Here is a 25,225-nt window from a genome sequence, read left to right as displayed (position 1 = left end):
TTGCATTGGTGAGTGCATGCACTTTAAACACTGCACCCGAGTCCCGCGGGCCTTTCCCGACTTAGTCACTGCTAGTCCCGATCAGCTCCAGCGATTCCCAAGGCCCTAGGCCTATTTCCTTTTCGATTGGTATCTCTTATACCACTTTCTTAGTATATGATTTAGGTGGCCCCAAGGGCTCATCCATATTGTGCAACTTTTGTGTATTTTAAACTGTCTTGTGTTTAACGCTTGTGCTTCTGTGCTCATAAAGAGTCCTGGGGATATTTGTAGTTAATAAATCTATATATATTTTCAATATATATCTGTGTGGTGTCCTTTCATTTGGTATTCAAGGGGGTTGTATATGGTAAAACAGCTTGCTTCACATGCCTTTCAGAGTTTAGTCTAAGACTGCTTTGTCCACCTACTACTAGCATAGCTGGTCTATAAGATTGACTTACAACCAATCATCATAAGGGTTGCTTGGCATGGTACAAGGTGATCACTAGAACTAGTGAGCATCATATACCAGGCCAACTTCTCACAATTATATCGTAGTGCACCATATTTACAAGCCTGATATGTTCAAAGTGTACCGTATTTACAAGCCTGATATGTTTAAAGTGTACCATATTTGCCAGCCAGTTAATGAGAGGGAGAGTCACTTTACTGTACTGAATTTTCTTGCAGAGGTGGACTTCCATAATATTCTGATGATCTGATCTGGGTCGCAAACCGATCTGTATTCACAAGAAGAAAGGCTTGTGGTTGATGACTAAAGGCTGTGTTCTTTGAAGTTCCTTGTTAGATTGATAAGTACTTGCTGGAATGTTTTATTACTTTCTAGGAAAAGCGTCCATGAGAGGTTTGATGTGTTACTTAAACGCAATACTATAGTCGCTTCTTGTAGGATCCTCCAGGTTTATACAATTACCCCTTTGCCTGCCAAAGAGTCTGATGCGACAGGCAGGGTTAGTTAATGTTTCATTGCTTAGATGAGATGGTTATTATTTTAATGAAAAGTCTTACTGAAATGCTTAATGAAATGTTCACCCATTTACAAGATCCATCCGAGATCATGGTGGAACAGCAGTACTAATACTGCTTGATTTATCGGCTGCTTTCAACACGGTCGATCACTCGATTTTGGTCGACCGTGTTGATAACATGGGCATTCAACACACAGCCAAGGAACTTCTGGCATCTTTTCTGTCTGACGGAACCCAGGCTGTCACACTGGGCCCCTTCCAATCGTCCAACTTGTCTCTGCCATGCGGGGTACCACAAGGCTCATCCCCAAGTCCGACACTCTTTAATATCTACGTGTCGGACCTAGCTAACAGATTCAGCGAGGACATCGCCGACTTCGTCAGCCCGCACGCTCTCCCCTCCGCCGACTACATCCTCCTGGGGGACCTCAACTTCCACCTGGAGAACAACAACGACCGCAACACCATCACCCTGCTCGACAACCTCGACAACCTCGGACTCAAGCAACTGGTGACCACCCCCACCCACCTCGCCGGACACACACTCGACGCCGTCTTCTCATCCAGCAAAGACGTCACCTTCAGCCACGCAACAGGACTCCACTGGACGGACCACAGCTGCGTCCACTTCACCTTCAGAAGAACGACGATCCACCACCACCAGCAACAGGTTGCCCGAAGAAGCTGGAACAAGATCACAGCCGACCAGCTCACCGCCTCCCTGAGCCAGCACCCTCCCGCCAGCTCAGCGAACCCCAGCCAGGCCGCCGACAACCTCACGAAGTGGATCAGCAACTGCGCGGACGAACTCGCCCCTCTAAGGACCCCGCCCAGCAGATCCTGCAGCAGAAAAACACCATGGTTCACCGACGAACTCAAGTGCTCCAAGAAGAACTGTCGAGCCCTCGAGAAAGCCTGGAGAAGGGAACCAACGACGGACAACATGACCACCCTCAAGCTCGCCACCCGGAAACACCACCAACTGATCCGCGCCACCAAGAAAAACGCATACAAGGACCGGCTGGACAACAACGCACACAACTGCAAGGAACTCTTCAACATCGTGAAAGAGCTCTCCAACCCCAACGCCGGAAACAACGACATCACACCGTCGCAAGACCTCTGCAACTCCCTCGCGTCCTACTTCCACAACAAGATCACGGACATACACAACAGCTTCAACAACCAACCAACGCAAGCCACAACCGCAACGACGCCACCATCCACCACCCTCCGCACCTGGACCCCGATCAGCACCGAAGACACCATCCGCACCATGAACTCCATCCATTCCGGATCTCCGACTGACCCCTGCCCTCACCACGTCTTCAACAAAGCCGACGCTGTCCTCGCACCCCACCTGCGGGACATCATCAACACCTCCTTCGACTCCGCCACCTTCCCTGAGAGCTGGAAGCACGCCGAACTCAGCGCTCTCCTCAAGAAACCCACAGCAGACCCCACCGACCTCAAGAACTACCGTCCCATCTCGCTCCTCCCGTTCCCGGCCAAAGTCATCGAGAAGACCGTCAACAAACAGCTGGCCGCCTTCCTCGAGACGAATGGATCCCTCGACCCCTCACAGTCCGGCTTCCGAGCGAACCACAGCACCGAGACCGCCCTCATCGCCGCCACCGACGACCTTCGAACTCTGATGGACAACGGAGAAACAGCGGCCCTCATCCTCCTGGACCTCTCCGCGGCTTTCGACACTGTCTGCCACCGCACCCTAGTACAGCGCCTCAGAAACATCGGAATCCAGGAGAAGGCACTGGAATGGATCACCTCCTTCCTCGACGGAAGAACACAGAGAGTCCGCCTACCACCGTACAAGTCAGAGGCCACCAAAGTCATCTGCGGCGTACCCCAGGGATCCTCGCTGAGCCCAACCCTCTTCAACGTCTACATGAGCCCCCTCGCGGCCATCGCACGCCAACACAACCTGAACATCATCTCCTACGCCGACGACACCCAGCTGATCCTCTCCCTGACCAACGACCCCGCCACCGCCAGAGCCAACCTGCACGAAGGGATGAGAGACGTAGCCGATTGGATGACGACCAGCCGCCTGAAACTGAACTCAGACAAGACGGAGGTCCTCATCCTGGGCTCCACGCCCTCCGCCTGGGACGACTCCTGGTGGCCCCCCGCCCTGGGCACCGCACCCAAACCGACGGACCACGCACGCAACCTGGGCTTCATCCTGGACTCCTCCCTCTCCATGACCAGACAAGTCAACGCCGTCTCCTCGTCATGCTTCAACATCCTGCGCATGCTACGTAAGATCTTCCGGTGGATCCCCACCGAGACGAGGAAGACGGTCACCCAAGCCCTCGTCACCAGCCGACTGGACTACGGCAACGCCCTCTACGCCGGAACCACTGCCAAACTCCAGAAGAGACTCCAGCGGATCCAGAACGCCTCGGCGAGACTCATCCTCGACATCCCCCGACGCAGCCACATCTCCGGACACCTGAGAGATCTGCACTGGCTCCCGGTCAACAAGAGAATCACCTTCCGGCTCCTCACCCACGCACACAAAACCCTACACGACCAAGGCCCGAGCTACCTCAACAACCGGATCAACTTCTACACTCCCAAGCGCCTCCTCAGATCAACCAACCACGCCCTCGCCGCCGTCCCCCGCATCCGAAGAGCGACAGCAGGAGGAAGATCCTTCTCCCACCTGGCCGCCAAGACCTGGAACTCACTTCCGACCAACCTGCGCCTGACCCAAGACCACCTCTCCTTCAGGAAGAAGCTCAAGACCTGGCTGTTCGAGCAGTAGCGGCACCCCCCCCCCTCCCAGCGCCTTGAGACCCTACGGGTGAGTAGTGCGCTATACAAATGACCTGATTGATTGATTGATTGATTCGAGCATATGGGATGAGCGGATCACTGAAAGAATATCGACTACCACAATATCGAGTACCCAAAATATCGAGGTGAAAATATCTACTACAAAAATATCGAGTTTGTATGTACAAACAGGTAAGTACAAAAATATCGACTACAAAATATCGTTTACAAAAATATCGTTGTAAAAAATATCGACTTTACTAAAAACAATGTTTAATTACATTAATATAAAAAATTAATTACTAAAATATAATTAACAATACTTAAAATAACTTTTAATAATTAAATATTTAATGAAAGTAAAAAAAAATATATATTTTTAATCATATTTCTTAAAACATATATATATAGTAACAACATTTAATTAAATAATAGGCAATATTGTATATGTACCCCAAAAACCCAAAACTGACCCTGAACCCTAAAAATACCCCTTTACCCAAAAACTAAAAACTGACCCTGAACCCTAAAAATACCCCTTGACCCAAAAACTGAAAACTGACCCGGAACCCTAAAAATACCCCTTGACCCAAAAACTGAAAACTGACCCTGAACCCTAAAAATACCCCTTTACCCAAAAACTGAAAACTGACCCTGAACCCTAAAAATACCCCTTTACCCAAAAACTGAAAACTGACCCTGAACCCTAAAAATACCCCTTTCATTTAACATAATTAGCAATTAATCAATTAAATAAAATTAATTACCAATTACATTTTAATTAATTAACAAACATGTTTTAATTAACAATTAATTAAATATTACTACCAATTATTAAATTAACATATTTAATTAATTATAATTAAATTACTTCCCACCCTATTCCCCTATAAACCCACAACCCGCTAGAGAAAATACATTATTTTAATTGACATAATTAGCAATTAATCAATTAAATAAAATTAATTACCAATTAAATTTTAAATAATTAACATATATTATTTAATTACCAATTAATTAATTATTACTACCAATTAATAAATTTACATATTTAATTAATTATAATTAAATTACTTCCCACCCTATTCCCCTATAAACCCACAACCCGCTAGAGAAAATAAATTATTTTAATTAACATAATTAGCAATTAATCAATTAAATAAAATTAATTACCAATTAAATTTTAAATAATTAACATATATTATTTAATTACCAATTAATTAATTATTACTACCAATTAATAAATTGACATATTTAATTAATTATAATTAAATTACTTCCCACCCTATTCCCCTATAAACCCACAACCCGCTACAGAATTAAATTACACAATAATTAAAAAAATAATTAATTAAAAAAAAAAAAAAAAAATTGACACTTTTCACACATATTATAACATAAACACACTATAAATAATTAAATATTATTTAAAAAACTATATTTTTTACTATCTAGATTATATACTTGGATATTTTCACTGTCTATATTATTTACAGTCGATATTACTTCACTTACCTTAAAAACGATATTTTGGCTGTCGATATTCTGTCTAGTCGATATTTTCTCCAAACGATATTTAAAACTCGATATTCTGTCCAGACGATATTTTGGAGTCGATATTATGTCTGTGCACCGGGATGAGCCTTACCTCCTATGCGGATGACACGCAGTTGGTCTTGGCCATCAAAAACAACGGCGATAAGGTAGCAGAAAACTTTAAAGAAGGTATGTTGGCAATTGGGGACTGGATAGCCCCCAAATGTTTAAAATTTAATTCCGATAAGACGGAAGTCGTCATATTCGGACAACTTAACCCAGGTTGGTCCTCCGTATGGTGGCCCACCGCCTTCGGAATTCCGCCTAAACCTGCTAGCAAGGTGAGGAACTTGGGAGTCGTCTTTGACGACCGTCTCAACTTTGTTTTTCACGCCAACCAAATTGCATCCTCAGCCTTCCATAAATTGCGCCTTATAAAGAAAATCATCCCCTTCCTCCCTGAAACGGCCGGTAAAACTCTGGTGACCTCCTTAGTGCTGCCTACGCTGGACTACTGTAATGCCCTGTTTGCAAATGCCCAAGTAAGGGTCATCAATAAAATGCAAACTGTCCAAAACTCAGCAGCTAGACTCTTGGCCAGAATTCCCAAATATAAGTCAGCGACCGACACCATTAGAAAGTTACACTGGCTTCATATCAGAAACAGGATTACGTTTAAAACTCTCTGCATTGTGTATAAGTCTCTGCACAATCAAGGACCCTCATTTTTCAAACAACATCTGACTCCTTACCGTCCATCGAGATCTTTACATTCCTCTACCCTAAACGATCTAGTGGTTCCCCGCACCAAAACTGTTTCCTGGGGGGATCGGAGGTTCTTGGTCTCGGCTCCGAAACTATGGAACTCCTTACCCCAGTCAATAAAAACCTGCCCCTCATTTTGGACCTTCCGCAAACAGCTAAAGACCTGGCTGTTCAACCAGTAACACAAGATCTACCCTGGCAGTAGGAGAATCATTCGCAGATATCTTAGCGCCGAGACGCCCACAGGCATTTGTTCGCGCTTAATAAATGACATAAATAAATAAGAAATGTCATAAATAAATAAATACTGAGCGCACTTATGATTTGTGCGACCACGCAAGAATTAGGTCTCCTGATAGATTTCAGGTTCCTGAGCAACGTTCTCCTCGTTCTTCACAGGAAACATCGCGCGCAAGCTGGTGGAGGAGAACACGGCAGGGGTCGGGGTTCCCCACAAGGACGTGAGCAGCCCCGCCGGTCTGATGGTAAAGGCAAGCAGGAAGACTTGCCACGTTAACGCCCTCATTTTCAGAAAAAGAAAGTTGCTGCGTTATCCGTAAGGTATGCCACGGATAGTGAGAACACAGCTACGGATCCTGACATGGGCATTAACGCTGCTCGACAGCGCAGCGGAGGTTACAATAGTGCGGAAAGCACTGCGTCCATAGCTGAAGGTGACAGCAACTGACACTTTTATCACAATGGAAACTGCTGACAGTAGGGTGGCTCCCCCGACAGACTATATGATATAGTTCTTTTAATAGAAGGTGATATCCAACGTGTAATAAAAGGGATTTTTTGGGACCATCTGACCTCTACATATGACATTCTGTTAGCTGAGTCAGACTGGCCCCCGCTTTTCATTTTGCCGCTCCAAGAGGGGAGGAGGTTACCCTCCCCAGCTTTCCACACAATGTGCCCGAGGAGCAGTCCGCAGAACTTTGCAGAAGAGTGTGCTCTGGTGCTTGCACCTGCATTGTACCATACTCAAGTCGGGTGGGATAAACTTTCTCCCAGACACGAGATTCCATTGCGGTTTATGCCACAGCCACAACCCCAATATCCCATGCGGCGATTGGCTAAAGCCCCCGTTGCGGAAATCCTTGAACAATTAGAATATCAAGGTGTGATTGAGACATGTGTGTCACCCGTGAATAATCCTCATTTCACTGTTACCAAACCTGATGGGTCGTACTGCCTGATTTTGGAGTATCTTTGTGAAACAAAGGAGTTAGGTCCATGTAGGGTATGGGGTAGACTGGATCGCAATAAACTAGAAAACACAAGAATATGTCTACACCCAATTAATTTCCAAAAACGTATTTCAGATCATAGGAGAAACACAAACGTATTGAGTTTGACCCGGTATTTTTATTTATACATGTCTCTTTCGGAAAAAAAATTCATTCTTCTTTTGAAAGTTTTGCAAAAAAAGGAGACAACTGTTTATTCAATACACTTAAATTCCAACATCTAACTATTTACAAACAAAATATTTACAATTCATATACACAATTATCATACAATCCACAAAAAATTCACTATACAAACACAAACAATTGAAATTTTCAATAAAGTTAATCTGAATTCATAAAGAATGAAGAGACAAAGTGAAAAGGAAGGAGCACGTTCTAATATAAGGTTGACTTTTACAACCAGCCAGAGCTAGTTCAAACGCTTAGTGATATTGATTGCTCCCTCAGATGTGCCGACGCATTTCTAGTCCGAGGAATCCAGTTCCCAGACTGTCATCAGGGCTTTGTCACTTTTCTGTGTAAAATGCAGAAAAACAACAAAGTTTTAATTATCTAGCTTGAAGCCTCTATTCTTTCTGGTATTGCACTAAACAATCTAAAACTTTGGGTTTTCGCCTCTCATCTGCAAGGGCAGTGCACTGAAGCTTTACACCGAGCATGTCTTATTCCGGGCCACATGTTGTTTTTAAATAGTACGATCTCACAAACAACTTGTCTTAGTTTGGCCACTTCAAAACACATGAATACCCCTAAAATTCCTAATCTGCATGCTTATCCTAATTGGAAGAATCATACTGATAGATCCCTTGATGAATTACAATCTTTAATTTCAAATTCCTCCTTTAACATTTCGTCCCTGGATCCTGAGGGTTGGCTGTTGTGGCCAACAAGTTCTGATTCTTGTCAACATGGCTTTCTGGGTTTAGCCCCTGGCCTTACACAGGACAGAACTGATCCCTTTTTGAAACTTCCCATTCAGTTACCACCTAGTCAGTGGGGAAATGATGTCAAAATTGGCTGAAACAATCCACTCTTTCGTCTGTTAAACATCATTTATCTTTGTTCACCGACAATGTTGATTTAACTGATTTTGTTAAGGGTCCTGTGAGTGGAAGATCTAAAAGATATATATATGTGCGATTTACAATGAAGTTTGGAAACTGTCGCAGGTTGAGGCTGCTTCCTGTTTAAGAGCAATAGACCAAGTTAATTTGGAAAAAGTGCTTGCTCTCATTGATAATAGCATTAACACACTCTCTTCCAGAATTTACACCTTGGATAATATTGTTTTATCTGTTGTGCATATTGTGCAAGATGATGTTTCTATTTTGTTCCATGGTCAAAATCAATTGCGGTCCATCACGCAGTTTGCTTGGACCTTACAAACTTTAAAATCTGGGAAAGTGCCTTGGGACTACATTAATATTTCGTCAGTGTTTATACCGTTTAATTTAACAGAAAAACAACAGTTCATGTCCATGAAGGATGCGTCACATTCTCTATTGCATATAAAAAAATTAGAACCATTACCATTTTCTGTAGCCGAATCTAATTCAGCTGTGTGGCTCATCCATGGTTTAATAACATTGCCTTTTCCTCTGTTTAAGTTTAGTTCATGTATGAAACACTATGCCCTGGGTAGATGTGAACCACTCGGTACCGCTTTTCTCCATAAAGTTTGGTCTCTGCCCTTCTCATACAGATGTCTGAGGGATGGCTAAGAGGTTTACTTAAAAGGGCAGGAGTGCACTTCCACACCTGATCACTCACTCGTATGCAAGAATGTTCAATTGCACGGGACGTGTAATGTGGAGGCTCCGAATTTAGCTTGCATTTTGAAGGGAATTCCTGTGCCAGCTATCCTACCAACATTCCCACTATTAGCAACTGATAGCTATTTGCTTTTAAATAATGAAGCTTGCTTCGGGATGTTAGCTGGAATTCTGTACATTGTCACTGTTTCACAGCGAGTATATTGCTGTACAAATGTGCTTTTCCCGCCCCCGCAATGGAGGCTCGATATCTCTATGTGGCCTTCCATTCCGACACTGAAAGCAGAGTTCAACAAGTTGAACAGAATAAGAGCTTTATTGTCTCAAACAGAAGTCGCTCTCACTTCTTCTTGTGAAACATTTGTCCTTCATGTTGCTAACACGTGTACAGAAGTACACACGCTTTTAAATACAGATCTCCCACTTCATTTTGTCACTTTAATCCACACTATCTTTAATGCCTCGACCACTACAGGCCTGGCCCAATTTTTTAGAACTGTTAGCTCCGGCCTTGTGACCTCATTCCAAACTATATTTGGTGTGATACTGGCATTTTTTCATTCTATTTTTTCCAGCATCTTTAGCGGCTTCCCCATGTTCCATTGCCTGGATTGCCAATTCGAAGGGGCATTAGAACTCTGTCTCTCAAATACGGTGTCTCCTGCTCCTGATTTTGACCATCTATTGAGTCCCTTAGTGGCTCATGAGTTTGCCTGTTCTGGAATCAGGATTATGGTCTGTGCAGCAGCGCACTGAGTTTTGCCGAATTGGGACATATATACGGCTGCGCATGACTTCCTGGAACGAAGTTATCTTGAAGTAAACGCAAGTTGTCCTCTGATTGTGCTAGAGGCTCCCGCAATTGAAGAACATGTATGTTCATTTCCGTTACTAAATTGAATGGCAGAACTCTTTGCTGACAATAACAATGACTTCCTTTTGGAGGCTGTTGCGACATACTGTGCATACACGCTGATGGATTAGATTGGCAACGATCCAGCATGAGATGCATCACTCAAGTTTTTTGCTTCTCCCCGTGGTGTTATTTTTTTCTCACTTGCATTTTTTTTCTTTTTTAATAGACATTCTTTTCTTTTTGCCCCTTTCATTTCCTCGTGACCCATTTTTTGACAAGAATGAACTAATTTCTTTCTCGGATGAACTTGAACTCTGCATTCTTCTTATGTTTCTTTTCGTGCATTGGCTCCATCAAGGGAGGGTGTATTGAGGATACGGTTCTGCCTGCACACATTGCTATGTTAGCATAAGTGAGTTAGTTGCTCAAACGCCATTTTGCTGCTTTTGCACACAACACTACATGTCTCTGTCTTTATAAAGGCAAACTGCTTGCTTTTCCTTCACATGAGAACGGTCTGTTTTTCACATCTCCAGACTCACACTGCGAGCTCAAGTCTGCACAAAGTGTTCAAGGTTAAAATAACAATGTATGCTGTTGATGCAGGTTGATCGGCCCACGCTCTAAACACAACACGAACATAGCTGCTGATTTCTGAAACTCAGGTGCTTTTAATATTGCACTGCATGCATGAGACTAACACTTGGCAAGAACCTTTCAATCGATAAAGAGCTGTGCTGATCTGGGATGTGATTCACTTCACCTGACTTTGGAGGTATGGAGTTCCCGTTTTAACCTAGAGATCTTCTATTATTATAATCCCTAGCTCCTAGCAAGGGGAGGGTGGTACACAAGGCGCTATAGACCTGGTTCCACTATCATTATAATATGATTTCTCCCTTTGTATTTTATGGAATTGTAACAATGCTGATTGTATTGATTTTATGCATCTTTTTACTTATGGTAGCAAAGATACTGCGTCTTAGAGCACGTAGTTGAAATAAACATTTTAAACTATACCGTGTCTCTGATTTCTCACGTTGTGGCCATTTATGAGAATAAAAATGAAAGAGTGTTCTTGATTCTCAGTATTCCTGAGAGGTCCCAAAGTCGCTTGTTCTGGGTTGTCTTCTCATTGGTAGCTTCGCTGTAGTACCCAGAAGGAATGAGGCACTGTTGCTAGTCGGATAGGGCTTCTGGGCACTGAGGTGGGTTTTTGTTACACCACCATACACTGAGGTCCTGGTTTTCTGCGCATAGTTCTGTGCATGAGCAGAATCCCCGCAACAAAAGCAGCTCTAGAAACAATGCTTGGACTAAGAAGGGTATTTGCAGCTAACTTTAGGGATTAGCGATAAAACCTATAAACTCAAGACACTTGGACTGAGTCCCTGCAAGAAGAACTAATTTAACAAGCACACACTGGTGAATAGTCACAGCTGATTGTAGTGTTTGGTTGTATTCTACAACAGTAATGATTCAGTGACAGCGGCCAGAGAACAGTGTCCAAAAGCAAAGTGAAAGGAGAAGAATGTGAACTGTCACTCTTGGGTATATTGCTTGCAGTACACAACATTTAACACCCAAGCCCTGACGCGGAACAAGTGAAAGGATCGGAATGAGAGCTGCGACTCTCTGTGTTAATGCTTGCAGTGCACTGCATTTACCACCCAGGCCCTGACATGGAAGAATGAAAGGAGAAGAATGTGAGCTGTGACTCTCAGGGTTAATGCTTGCAGTGCACTGCATTCACCACCCAGGCCCTGACATGGAAGAATGAAAGGAGAAGAATGAGAGCTGCGGCTCTCAGGGTTAATGCTTGCAGTGCACTGCATTTACCACCCAGGCCCTGACATGAAAGAATGAAAAGAGAAGAATGAGAGCTGCGGCTCTCAGGGTTAATGCTTGCAGTGCACTGCATTCACCACCCAGGCCCTGACATGGAAGAATGAAAGGAGAAGAATGAGAGCTGCGGCTCTCAGGGTTAATGCTTGCAGTGCACTGCATTTACCACCCAAGCCCTGACATGAAAGAATGAAAGGAGAAGAATGTGAGCTGTGACTCTCATGGTTAATGCTTGCAGTGCACTGCATTTACCACCCAAGCCCTGACATGAAAGAATGAAAGGAGAAGAATGTGAGCTGTGACTCTCAGGGTTAATGCTTGCAGTGCACTGCATTTACCACCCAGGCCCTGACATGGAAGAATGAAAGGAGAAGAATGAGAGCTGCGACTCTCTGTGTTAATGCTTGCAGTGCACTGCATTTACCACCCAAGCCCTGACATGAAAGAATGAAAGGAGAAGAATGAGAGCTGTGACTCTCAGGGTTAATGCTTGCAGTGCACTGCATTTACCAGTCAGGCCCTGACATGGAAGAATGAAAGGAGAAGAATGAGAGCTGCGACTCTCTGTGTTAATGCTTGCAGTGCACTGCATTCACCACCCAGGCCCTGACATGGAAGAATGAAAGGAGAAGAATGAGAGCTGAGACTCTCAGGGTTAATGCTTGCAGTGTACTGCATTCACCACCCAGGCCCTGACATGGAAGAATGAAAGGAGAAGAATGAGAGCTGCGACTCTCTGTGTTAATGCTTGCAGTGTACTGCATTCCCCACCCAGGCCCTGACATGGAAGAATGAAAGGAGAAGAATGAGAGCTGCGGCTCTCTGTGTTAATGCTTGCAGTGCACTGCATTCACCACCCAGGCCCTAACATGGAAGAATGAAAGGAGAAGAATGAGAGCTGCGGCTCTCTGTGTTAATGCTTGCAGTTCACGGCATTTACCACCCAGGCCCTGACATGAAAGAATGAAAGGAGAAGAATGTGAGCTGTGACTCTCTGTGTTAATGCTTGCAGTGCACTGCATTTACCACCCAGGCCCTGACATGAAAGAATGAAAGGAGAAGAATGAGAGCTGCGACTCTCTGTGTTAATGCTTGCAGTGCACTGCATTCACCACCCAGGCCCTAACATGGAAGAATGAAAGGAGAAGAATGAGAGCTGCGGCTCTCTGTGTTAATGCTTGCAGTGCACTGCATTTACCACCCAGGCCCTGACATGAAAGAATGAAAGGAGAAGAATGAGAGCTGCGACTCTCTGTGTTAATGCTTGCAGTGCACTGCATTCACCACCCAGGCCCTGACATGGAAGAATGAAAGGAGAAGAATGTGAGCTGTGACTCTCAGGGTTAATGCTTGCAGTGCACTGCATTCACCACCCAGGCCCTGACATGGAAGAATGAAAGGAGAAGAATGAGAGCTGTGACTCTCAGGGTTAATGCTTGCAGTGAACGGCATTCACCACCCAAGCCCTGACATGAAAGAATGAAAGGAGAAGAATGTGAGCTGTGACTCTCAGGGTTAATGCTTGCAGTGCACTGCATTTACCACCCAGGCCCTGACATGGAAGAATAAAGGAGAAGAATGAGAGCTGTGACTCTCAGGGTTAATGCTTGCAGTGCACTGCATTTACCACCCAGGCCCTGACATGGAAGAATGAAAGGAGAAGAATGAGAGCTGCGACTCTCTGTGTTAATGCTTGCAGTGCACTGCATTTACCACCCAAGCCCTGACATGAAAGAATGAAAGGAGAAGAATGAGAGCTGTGACTCTCAGGGTTAATGCTTGCAGTGCACTGCATTTACCACCCAGGCCCTGACATGAAAGAATGAAAGGAGAAGAATGTGAGCTGTGACTCTCAGGGTTAATGCTTGCAGTGCACTGCATTCACCACCCAGGCCCTGACATGGAAGAATGAAAGGAGAAGAATGAGAGCTGAGACTCTCAGGGTTAATGCTTGCAGTGTACTGCATTCACCACCCAGGCCCTGACATGGAAGAATGAAAGGAGAAGAATGAGAGCTGCGACTCTCTGTGTTAATGCTTGCAGTGTACTGCATTCCCCACCCAGGCCCTGACATGGAAGAATGAAAGGAGAAGAATGTGAGCTGTGACTCTCAGGGTTAATGCTTGCAGTGCACTGCATTCACCACCCAGGCCCTGACATGGAAGAATGAAAGGAGAAGAATGAGAGCTGTGACTCTCAGGGTTAATGCTTGCAGTGAACGGCATTCACCACCCAAGCCCTGACATGAAAGAATGAAAGGAGAAGAATGTGAGCTGTGACTCTCAGGGTTAATGCTTGCAGTGCACTGCATTTACCACCCAGGCCCTGACATGGAAGAATAAAGGAGAAGAATGAGAGCTGTGACTCTCAGGGTTAATGCTTGCAGTGCACTGCATTTACCACCCAGGCCCTGACATGGAAGAATGAAAGGAGAAGAATGAGAGCTGCAACTCTCTGTGTTAATGCTTGCAGTGCACTGCATTTACCACCCAAGCCCTGACATGAAAGAATGAAAGGAGAAGAATGAGAGCTGTGACTCTCAGGGTTAATGCTTGCAGTGCACTGCATTTACCACCCAGGCCCTGACATGAAAGAATGAAAGGAGAAGAATGTGAGCTGTGACTCTCAGGGTTAATGCTTGCAGTGCACTGCATTTACCACCCAAGCCCTGATGTGGAAGAATGAAAGGAGAAGAATGTGAGCTGTGACTCTCATGGTTAATGCTTGCAATGCACTGCATTTACCACCCAGGCCCTGATGTGGAAGAAGTGACGCCAATGTCCATCGTTGCATCTGTAAATGCACCCATCATAGTGGCCCTTTACCAGAGGTGTTTATCATCAAGCTTGATCTTTACGCACCGCTGACTATATAGCTTATGCACGATTAGATGGATTGTATACAACAGAGGTGTTTATCATCAAGCTGGACCTTAACTCACCGCTGACTGTAACTGATTCATGGTTAGATAGATTGTATACAACAGAGGTGTTTATCATTTATTTTGTTTATTTATTATATTTTGGTCATTTATTGGGTGCAGCGAATCATCCCCAGGGGGATCTTTCGGCGCATGAGAAGAGAACAATCTATTGACAGTGGGAACCAGATTAGAAAAGCCAGGTTTTAAGCAGTTTCTTAAATTGAAAGAAACTGGAACAGGCACAGGGCTCTTCGGGGAGAGAGTTCCAATAACTGGGTGCCAGATAAGAGAAGGCTAGCCCACCCATGTTTTTCTTCCTTATTCTTTGAGTACAGAGCAGGTTGGGGTTGCTGGATTGAAGCTGTCGTACGGGTTGATAACAATCAATTTTTTTTTGTCAGATATAATGGCCCCATACCCTGCAGGGCCTTGAAAAACATGCACAACAGCTTAAAGATGGCTCGTTTTCTAATAGGGAGCCATGCAGTTGGTGAAATAGACGTAAAGAGGGGGTTCGAGCAGGCTTATTGAGGGCAAGACGGGCTGCCGTATTTTGAGCCACTTGAAGTTTGGCCGCCAAGTCCTCTCTTACTCCCACCAACAAAGAGTTGCCGTAGTCCAGTCGACTAACTAGGAGTGACTGGATAAGAGTCTTTCTGGCATTTAGCGGGATCCACTGAAAGATTTTTCTGAGCATCCTCATGGTACCAAAACACGTGCCAGACACGGTCTTCACCTGCTCTTCCATGGATAATTTGTTGTCAATTTTGATACCCAGGTTCTTAGCCCATCCTCTAAGGGGATTCTGGGGTCCATATCTCCTCCGCCTTGCCAAACAGTAATATCTCTGTTTTCGAGGAGTTGAGTTGGAGGAAATTCTTCTTTATCCAGCTTGCGATGCTGATCGTGTAGTTTATAAATTTAAGTTCGGGTACTGAAGGTTTAGCCTCAATGGGGACTATCACCTGTGTGTCGTCTGCATAGGATATAGTTTCAAAAGCAAAATTCCTAATGATTGCAGCTAAGGGGGACACATATATATGGAACAAGGTAGGGCTCAATATTGAGCCTTGTGGGACTCCTTTATCTACCAAAGTGGTTTTTGACACAAAAGAGTCCACCTGGACACTCTGTGTTCTATCAAACAGATAGTTCTGAATCCATTCAAGGGCCATGCCTCTGACACCAATCTCTCGGAGCCTGTCCAACAGGATGCGATGAGAGGCCGCCGACAGATCAAGCAGCACTAACATCACAGGGATATCCTTGTCCAGAGACATTCTTAAAGTGTCAGTAACCTCCAACAAAGCGCCCTCCGTGCTAAAAGAAGCACGGAAGCCCGACTGGGATATGTCCAGTAAGTTATTCTGTTCCAAGTAGCAGGAAAGGTGCCAGTTGACTAGTGTCTCAATAATTTTTTAACAACAGGGAAGCAAGGAAATCGGTCGAAAATTCTGTAAATCCGTAGGGTCCGCTAAAGCCTTTTTAAGCAAAGGTTTAATACGAGCGCATTTCCATTTTTGTGGCACTGTTGCTGTCCCTTTTGAGATGTTACAAACTTGAGCAAGCACATAAGATAAGACTGGGGTTAGTTCAGACAGAACAGCAGGCGGCACCGGGTCTAGCGGAGAACCGGATTTCACCTGCGTTAATAGCAGGCTTACTTGTTCCCCTGAGATGTTGGGAAAAGATTCTAGGCTCGAAGGACAGTGGTTTTCAGGCACAGGGACCTTTTCAAGAGCTACCTCTTCAGGCCCAAAGGCGCGATAGATCACGTTCATTTTTTTTTGTAAAGTAGCTCCCTAGATCCTCACATAATTCTTGGGTGGATGGCGGGAGTGAGTTGTTAGACCTCGGGTTTGTGAATTCCTTTAGGATAGAAAGAGCTCCGGAGAGGAATACCTAGCTTCCATAATGCGGGAGCCTAGGTAGGATCGCCTAGCTATGTTACAGCTGTTTAGATAGGCTCTATAAGCCACTCGATAGCGCAATTCCTCATGCTCCAAGTTGGATTTCCTCAATTTTTTTTCTATCACCCTGCATGAAGCCTTTACTCTCTTAAGACTATCTCAATACCAGGGGGCAGGAGCTGCCCTTGCCTGAATATTTACCCTCTTTAAAGGTGCAATAGAGTCGAGGCCATCCGTTATAGAAGCCTCGAACCTTTCTAAGGCAGTCTGGGAGGGATATGGACCCGACTAAACGCAGCGGAAGTTACCTTTTTCCAGGATCTACGCAACTCCTTGTGAGTGTGTGGGGGGCCGGGCAGTTTTTTCAACGCCCAAGAAAAATGTAGTGCCAGGTGATCAGTCCAGCCCAACTTTAGGGGGGATTCGGCAACTAACTCAGGGATGCTGGTGAAAATCATGTCCAACACCTGTCCAGCCACATGAGTAGGGCTAGTGACTCTAGGAGACAGTTCAAGAGTTTCCATCACTGCCACCAGACAGACAGATTCTCTATTGGAGAGAACCTCCAGAGGATGATTGAAGTCCCCTACCAATAGAAACCTGTTGGTCTGTAACGTATAAGGAGCCAGCCGTTCTAGCAATGCTGAACAAAACTCCTTCCTGATACCTCCCGGGGGGTGATATGCTAGAGCTCCCCCCAACTCAATCTCTTGGCGGGGATGCACTCCGAAGATCAATAGCTCGATATTAGGGGAAGATAGTGCATCAAGAGTCTATATGATAAGGAAGACGAGTGGGAATGGCCAAACCTCCACCCCGTTTTCCTGATCTATCCAGCCGGACCACAGCATAATCTTCTAGAAAAGCCATTGCCAAAGCTGGCGTTGCTTCATTATTCAGCCAGGTTTCCGTGAAAAGGCAGATGTCTGACCTGGTCTCGTCTAATAGGTCCCAAATTTCCACCACATGTTTTGGGATAGAACGCACATTCAGATACAACCCCTTAAATGGTAATGCTAGGCCCATCCCGGTCTGTCTCTCACTTCCAGTGTCCTGCACCCTTCCAGTAGGACTGGGAATGGAACATAATAGTGGACTAAGGGGAGTATGCATGACTTCCCCCTATGTCCATCCACAATCGAGACACTTCTCTAAGGTGACAGCATCTACCACTTGCAGGTTAATTCTCCCCCCTGCACAAGCTGAGGCAACCCCATATTCAACAAACCTCTCCTTAGGGTACACCAGCCTGGGAGCCTGAGGTCCCTGTGGAAAAACGGGCAGCATCCCCTGGCAGCCGGCAGCATCCAGGCGCAGACTGGCTTGCCTTAGGTGCCACTTCGGTGGGCCAGTGGCACGCCCACTGTGCGCGGCAGGAAATGCAGTGATTTTTTACCTGGGTGGACTGTCCACTAGAGCGCTAACCGTTAGAGTGGCGCCCCGCAGGTATGAAAGACTATGGGCGTGCTTTCTCCACTCAATCAATCGGAAATCCAATTGCGGTGGACCAGAGAGCAGTCCAAACAATGCGCGAAACGTAATCAGGTAAGAGGCAGTTTAGATGAAAGGCAGTTCTAGGTTAAAACAAATGTCACATCTGAAACATATAATGCTAAAAACAAATTAACAGAAGATTCCTACTCAGGCTGCTTCCTTCTCTCATTGATCTGGATCTTGGTCACCACTGGCTGTGTAAATGAGTCACGGTCAGATGAATTGTATATAACAGAGGTGTTTATCTTCGAGCTGGATCTTGGCTCACCGCTGGGTATGTATATAAGTCACGGTGAGTTGAAATGTATATAACAGAAGTGTTTATCATCGAGCTGGATATTGATTCATCAACCGCTGATTCTGTAACGGATTCACTATTAGATGGATTGTATACAACAAAGGTGTTTATAATTGAGCTTGATCTTGGCTCACCACTGGCTGTGGAAATGAGTCGGGGTTAGATGAATTGTATATAACAGAGGTGTTTATCATCCAGCTGGATCTTGACTCAACGCTGGCTGTGTAAGTGATTCATGGTTAGATTAATTGTATAAATATATGTTATGAGTTTCTTATTTACAGAGACACTTTCAACCAAATTCTAACTGGTTATAGGACAGAATCAATGCATGACGGCAACATTATTGATAGGAATTATTGTGGAATGGACGAGCTCAGTACAAAGAGCTTCTCACAAACCTATGAGCACCAAGTAAGGGTGAAAGGCCAGCAGTTATAAAGTAATGATTATTTGTTTTTTTTGTTTTTTGTTGAAATGCTCAGCAAAGGTCATAATCCAGAATGTTGCTTCTTCTAGGTCTCGGATTAACTCATCATTTTATACTTTTTCTCATAGTATGAGAGGCTCTTTTTCTGAGCCCCTGTTTGTTCTTAAAGTGATAATGTTCTAGCAAAGGCTATCTATAGAGCTACTTCACTGTGATTACTGAGTAAGATCTTCTTACACCTTTGCCAAGTTACCTGTAAAAGAGAATGTTATGAGTTTGTCTAGGGGCTAGTCATTCCATAGTTCTATGGGTGCCTAACTATAAATATTATATATATATACTGTGATCAAGGGCATCCGCCCAAAACGCATCAGTTTTCGCTTTTGTTAAGCGCTGCTTAGTAAATAATCTTTTGCCTGATATTGGAATCGTGGAGTCTTCTGTTCTTCCTGGGGACCCGGGACGGCAGTTTGGCTTCTTCTTGCTTCTGAGATATATATATATATATATATATATATATATTTATCCACTGGAAAAAAACAAACTTTACAGGGATGTTCTAGTTAGGAAATAGAATTTTAAAAACCTGAGAAATTAGCTAAAAAAACAAAGGTTACAGGGACGGTATAGTTCGGTTCACAATTTATACACAAAGCCATAGAAATTCAGCAGTAATGGTTAGAGTTATCTCAAGAAATAATAACTCGTGCCCTCGGGTAACTATAACTTCCGCGCCCACCATGCAGTTTTCTTATCAATAATTTTACTGCAAATTATATCATCAATGATGGCATAGAAGTTATCATAAGTGATGTAATATGTGGGGTAATTAGCAGTGCATGGCCAGGGTACGAGTTGTAGTTACCTTAGGGCACTGCCCCAGATGCACCACGCCTCCTGCATGAACCAGCATTGCTCCCGCTCACGGGGAGAAGCTACAAATGCTGCTCTCTGCATGCGAGAGCAATTTTTTCATCTGTTTCTCGGCTCACTTCACAGCGGGCAGGGAAGCACTAGTAAAGTCTGTTCCCAGCAGCCAGGTGTATTTTTTAATGCTCCTGCCTGCTGGGCTCAGACGTAGTGTTTGTTCTCGCTTTGCAAGAGCTTAAAATTTGCTCCCATGAAGCGAGAGCAAACACAGGTTTCCATGTCCGGACCAGGGATGTTGTGGTCCCCAGGGCTGAAATCAGCCTGGGAGAGGGGCCACGTGCCCCCTCCCCTTAAGTTTGGATTGCTGGGGAATGGTGGTCTCCAGGGTCATAACTTCAAAACATGAAAAGCATAATTATTCCACTTACCTTGGAGAAGTTGATTAAAGGGGGTAATGAAGCCCATGGCTGACTTGGTGGCCGGTTTCAAAAGTGCAGGACACTGTAAACAATTTAGAATAACACTGAAATTGTGATTTGCGGGAGCTAAAGCAACCCAAGGCTGGGTAACCAAAGCTGTTTTCATTGGCCCATATAAGTCCTGCAGTGGAGCAACGAGCACTAGGATTGGCTGATGGCTTTCAAGCCAATCATAGTAGCTCTCCACAAAAAGTCTGGGGTGACCATTAGAGGGTGAAACACACCGCTTCATTGGCTGTCACCCAAAATAATGAAAATTATAGACGTGGCTTCGTATAAAGGCATTCTTATGGAGAGTCCGTAAAAAGTAGGGACGATCAGTCACCATGGTTGTTGATGGGATTTGTGTGGAGAAATGAGGGATAAAAGAGCACATACGAAGCGCCACTGCCACTACGGTGGTGATGAGAAGCCAGTTGTTATTCAGGATGCGATTGCAGTCGCAACCACCTCTGCTGTTTTTTTTTTTTTTTTTTGTAAACATATAATATTCATTTTTATCTTGGCAATTAGTAGCAGTACATTTCAACAAGAGCGTCTCATCTTAACTTAAGCAGCGGGTGTCAACAAGTTCGGTTGCATCTATTCAGTCCTGCTCCCCGCTTCTCGCCCCTTATAGCTGTCACCGCAAGGGCAACCACGCCCCAAAATCCGAACAACTCCCGCAACTTTACTTTCATTGTCTTTATATCGGAGATCAGCTTCTTGGTTGTCTGTTCTCATCAACAATCATATCTATCTAAATAACTAATAAGTAAACAAACCCCTCTCCCTCCCCACCCCCTTCCCCCCCAGCCCCCAGGCATGTCGCTCTATCATGTGAAATCACCTCCGCTGTTTCTCTTGTGTTGTTTTGTGGCCACAATTTTAGCTGCTATGGTGATGGGTGTGTAAAAGGACACACGTGATGATTTGTATGGGAGAGGCCTGGGCATGAGTGACTGCGTGGTTGTGGCAACTGTGTGCAAGAAAGCACGTGTACAGATTACTAGCGTTTGCACGGTTCATTGCCTGTGTATTACTGTGCCTGAAGTGCAAGGGCTGTTGGATTTTGGTGTTTTGCACATATGCAAGGAAGGGGGCAGAGAGGGAACAGAATGCTGGCTTTGCGCTGCCTTTGTCTCGGTCTGCGTCGTACAGCCCTGTGCCGTGAATGCTTCAGTACCGGCAGCAGGCTCCTGCTCACCTCTCCCATCCTACACTGGCACCACCAGCCTCTATGACCTCTGAAGAGGCGGTGACTAAGAATAGAACAAAACAAATATACACATTTTTAAAAATGCTTTATTATCGCTAAAATCAAATTTCATGTTGCCAGGTAGCACCCAAACAAACTGTTTTCTGGTGGAAAATGGCTTTGTATGTCTTATATGACACTTATTTATTGCTGAAACATCAAGTTACCATTTGATGAGATTAGGAACAGGAATGACTGCCTTGCATGGAGGCAACTTCTGGACCGTAACAATAAACTAAATAAGTAGAAACGGGCGCCCTACTGAAACATGAAGCGCTGCGCACGTGTGGAGAAAAGTAATACGGGTGTGGATATAAAAGCAGTAGTCCCCAAAGGAGCATATATACAACTACAGCGTAACCGAACTGTAGTTGGCCGGTGCTCCTGAGAGAAAACAGCAAGTGATGTTACAGGAGTGCCAACCAATCAGAAACCAACAAAGAAGAGTGATGGAGGAGTAAACCAATGGCAAGCAGCCAGGTGGGATCACACTCCTTGTAATGATTACAGCAGGTCTTGCAGACAGCGCATGCGCTGATGCTCAACCTAAAAAATATGTTAGGGAGCAGAGTGGGCACACCTGAAAGGAACCCCCCCTTTTACAGGCTGGCCACAACATGGACAACATGCCGTGGCAGCCGTTACAGGACTCTTGGACATGGAGCCAATTGAAAAGGAAAGATGGTAACAGTTACAATATAAATTATTTGTGGATGGTACTACACTAATTTTAGGAATGGTCTGTTTTAAGGTGATTTTACCCTGTGAAATTAAAGGATGCTAACAGTTACAATATAAATCATTTGTTGTCTGTTCTAAGCTGTTCTAAGCTGATTTTACCCTGTGGAAAATGCTGACCCTCTTATGAGATTTCATAAATCATGTTTAATAGAAAACAGTTTTTTCATGATTTTCTCGCTGGGGTTATAGAAGGTGCTCCAAAAGCTAAAATGAGAGCATGTTTTCTGTAAATCCACACTGTCTTTCTCAGCCATGTGAGAATAAAGTCTGACATTTTCAGTAAATCGTGTACTTCCAGCAGGAGCAGTGCATGTCAGCTGATACCCAGTGTTCTACTGCAGCCTCCCAGAGTGTTCTAAAGAACAACTAGAGCGATAACAGTGTTACTTATGAAAAAAACTATGCGATACCAAAGGAGATGATCGACGGAGCGTTTAAGCAAATCAAACACTTCCCCCAGTCAACTGATCTGGGTTTAATCCATCACCATTCTTTAGCTCACTCCACCACTCCAGTTCAGACATGGCCATATGCAAATCAGTCTGACCCTGTGCCTCATGGGAATAGTCCAGCCCGAACTGCCAAGCCATGTCTTCCCTGGGCCGGAAACAAGCATCCTGAGACCGGTTTCGGATTCATAATCCTCATCAGCAAGGCTATCTTGAATTCAGTGGTAGGGTGAGCAAGGGACCCACGTCTGGGCATACCCTGCCAACTTAGGGTGAACAAAGCAATACCAAAGGGGATGATGGACAGAGCGTTTGAGCAAAGCAAACACTCACCCCCAGTCAACTGATCTTGGTTTAATCCATCACCATCCATTCTTTAGCTCACTCCACCACCCCAGTTCAGACATGGCCATATGCAAATCAGTCTGACCCTGTGCCTCATGGGAACAGTCCAGCCCTAAATGCGAAGCCATGTCTTCCCTGGACCGGAAACAAGCATTTTGGGTCCGGCTTCGGATTCATAATCCTCATCAGCCAGCCTATCTTGAATTCAGTGGTAGGGTGAGCAAGGGACCCACGTCTGGGCATACCCTGCCAACTTAGGGTGATCAAAGCGATACCAAAGGGAATGATGGAAGGAGCATTTGAGCAAATCAAACACTCACCCCCAGTCAACTGATCTGGGTTTAATCCATCACCATTCTTTAGCTCACTCCACTAGCCCAGTTCAGACATGGCCAAATGCAAATTAGTCTGACCCTGTGCCTCATGGGAACAGTCCAGCCCGAACTGCCAAACCATATCGTCCCTGGACTGGTTTCGGATTCATAATCCTCATCAGCCAGGCTATCTTGAATTCAGTGGTAGGGTGAGCAAGGGACCCACGTCTGGGCATACCCTGCCAACTTAGGGTGAACAAAGCGATACCAAAGGGGATGATGGATGGAGCATTTCAGCAAATCAAACACTCACCCTCAGTCAACTGATCTGGGTTTAATCCATCATCATTCTTTAGCTCACTCCACCACCCCAGTTCAGACATGGCCATATGCAAATCAGACTGACCATGTGCCTCATGGGAACAGTCCAGCCCGAACTGCCAAGCCATGTCTTTCCTGGACCGGAAACAAGCATCCTGGGACCGGTTTCGAATTCATAATCCTCATCAGTCGGATATCTTGAATCCAGTGGTGGAGTGAGCAAGGGACACACGTCTGGGCATACTCTGCCAACTTAGGGTGAACAAAGCGATACCAAAGGGGATGATGGACGGAGCGTTTGAGCAAATCAAACACTCACCCCCAGTCAACAGATCTGGGTTTAGTCCATCACCATTCTTTAGCTCACTCCACCACCCTAGTTCAGACACGGCCATATGCAAATCAGTTTGACCCTGTGCCTCATGGGAACAGTCCAGCCCGAACTGCCAAGCCATGTCTTCCCTGGACAGAAAACAAGCATCCTGGGACCGGTTTCATATTCATAATCCTCATCAGCCAGGCTATCTTGAATCCAGTGGTAGAGTGAGCATAGGACCCACTTCTGGGCATACCCTGCCAACTTAGGGTGAACAAAGCCATACCAAAGGGGATGATGGAGGAGCGTTTGAGAAAACCAAACACTCACCCCCAGTCAACTGATCTGGGTTTAATCCATCACCATTCTTTAGCTCACTCCGATACCCCAGTTCAGACATGGCCATATGCAAATCAGTCTGACCCTGTGCCTCCTGGGAACAGTCCAGCCCGAACTGACAAGCCATGTCTTCCCTGGACCGGAAACAAGCATCCTGGGACCGGTATTGGATTCATAATGCTCATCAGCCAGGCTATCTTGAATCCAGTGGTAGAGTGAGCAAGGGACTCACATCTGTGCATACCCTGCCAACTGAGGGTGAACAAAGCGATACCAAAGGGGATGATGGACGGAGCGTTTGAGCAAATCTAACACTCACCCCAGTCAACTGATCTGGGTTTAATCCATCACCATTCTTTAGCTCACTCCACCACCCTAGTTCAGACATGGCCATATGCAAATCAGTCTGACCCTGTGCGTCATGGAAACAGTACTGCCCGAACTGCCAAGCCATGTCTTCCCTGGACCTGAAACAAGCATCCTGGAACCGGTTTCGGATTCATAATCCTCATCAGCCAGGCTACCTTGAATCCAGTGGTAGAGTGAGCAAAGGACTCACGTCTGGGCATACCCTGCCAACTGAGGGTGAACAAAGCGATACCAAAGGGGATGATGGACGGAGCGTTTGAGCAAATCAAACACTCACCCCCAGTCAACTGATCTGGGTTTAATCCATCACCATTCTTTAGCTCACTCCACCACCCCAGTTCAGACATGGCCATATGCAAATCAGTCTGACCCTGTGCCTCATGGGAACAGTCCTGCCCGAACTGCCAAGCCATGTCTTTCCTGGACCGGAAACAAGCTTCCTGGGACCGGTTTTGGATTCATAATCCTCATCAGCAAGGCTATCTTGAATCCAGTGGTAGAGTGAGCAAAGGACTCACGTCTGGGCATACCCTGCCAACTGAGGGTGAACAAAGCGATACCAACGGGAATGATGGACGGAGCGCTTGAGA

The sequence above is a fragment of the Lissotriton helveticus genome (assembly GCF_964261635.1).
Source record: "Lissotriton helveticus chromosome 1_1 unlocalized genomic scaffold, aLisHel1.1 SUPER_1_unloc_7, whole genome shotgun sequence".
NCBI classification, from domain to species: Eukaryota; Metazoa; Chordata; class Amphibia; order Caudata; family Salamandridae; genus Lissotriton; species Lissotriton helveticus.
Note: the sequence above shows the minus strand (reverse complement) of the source record.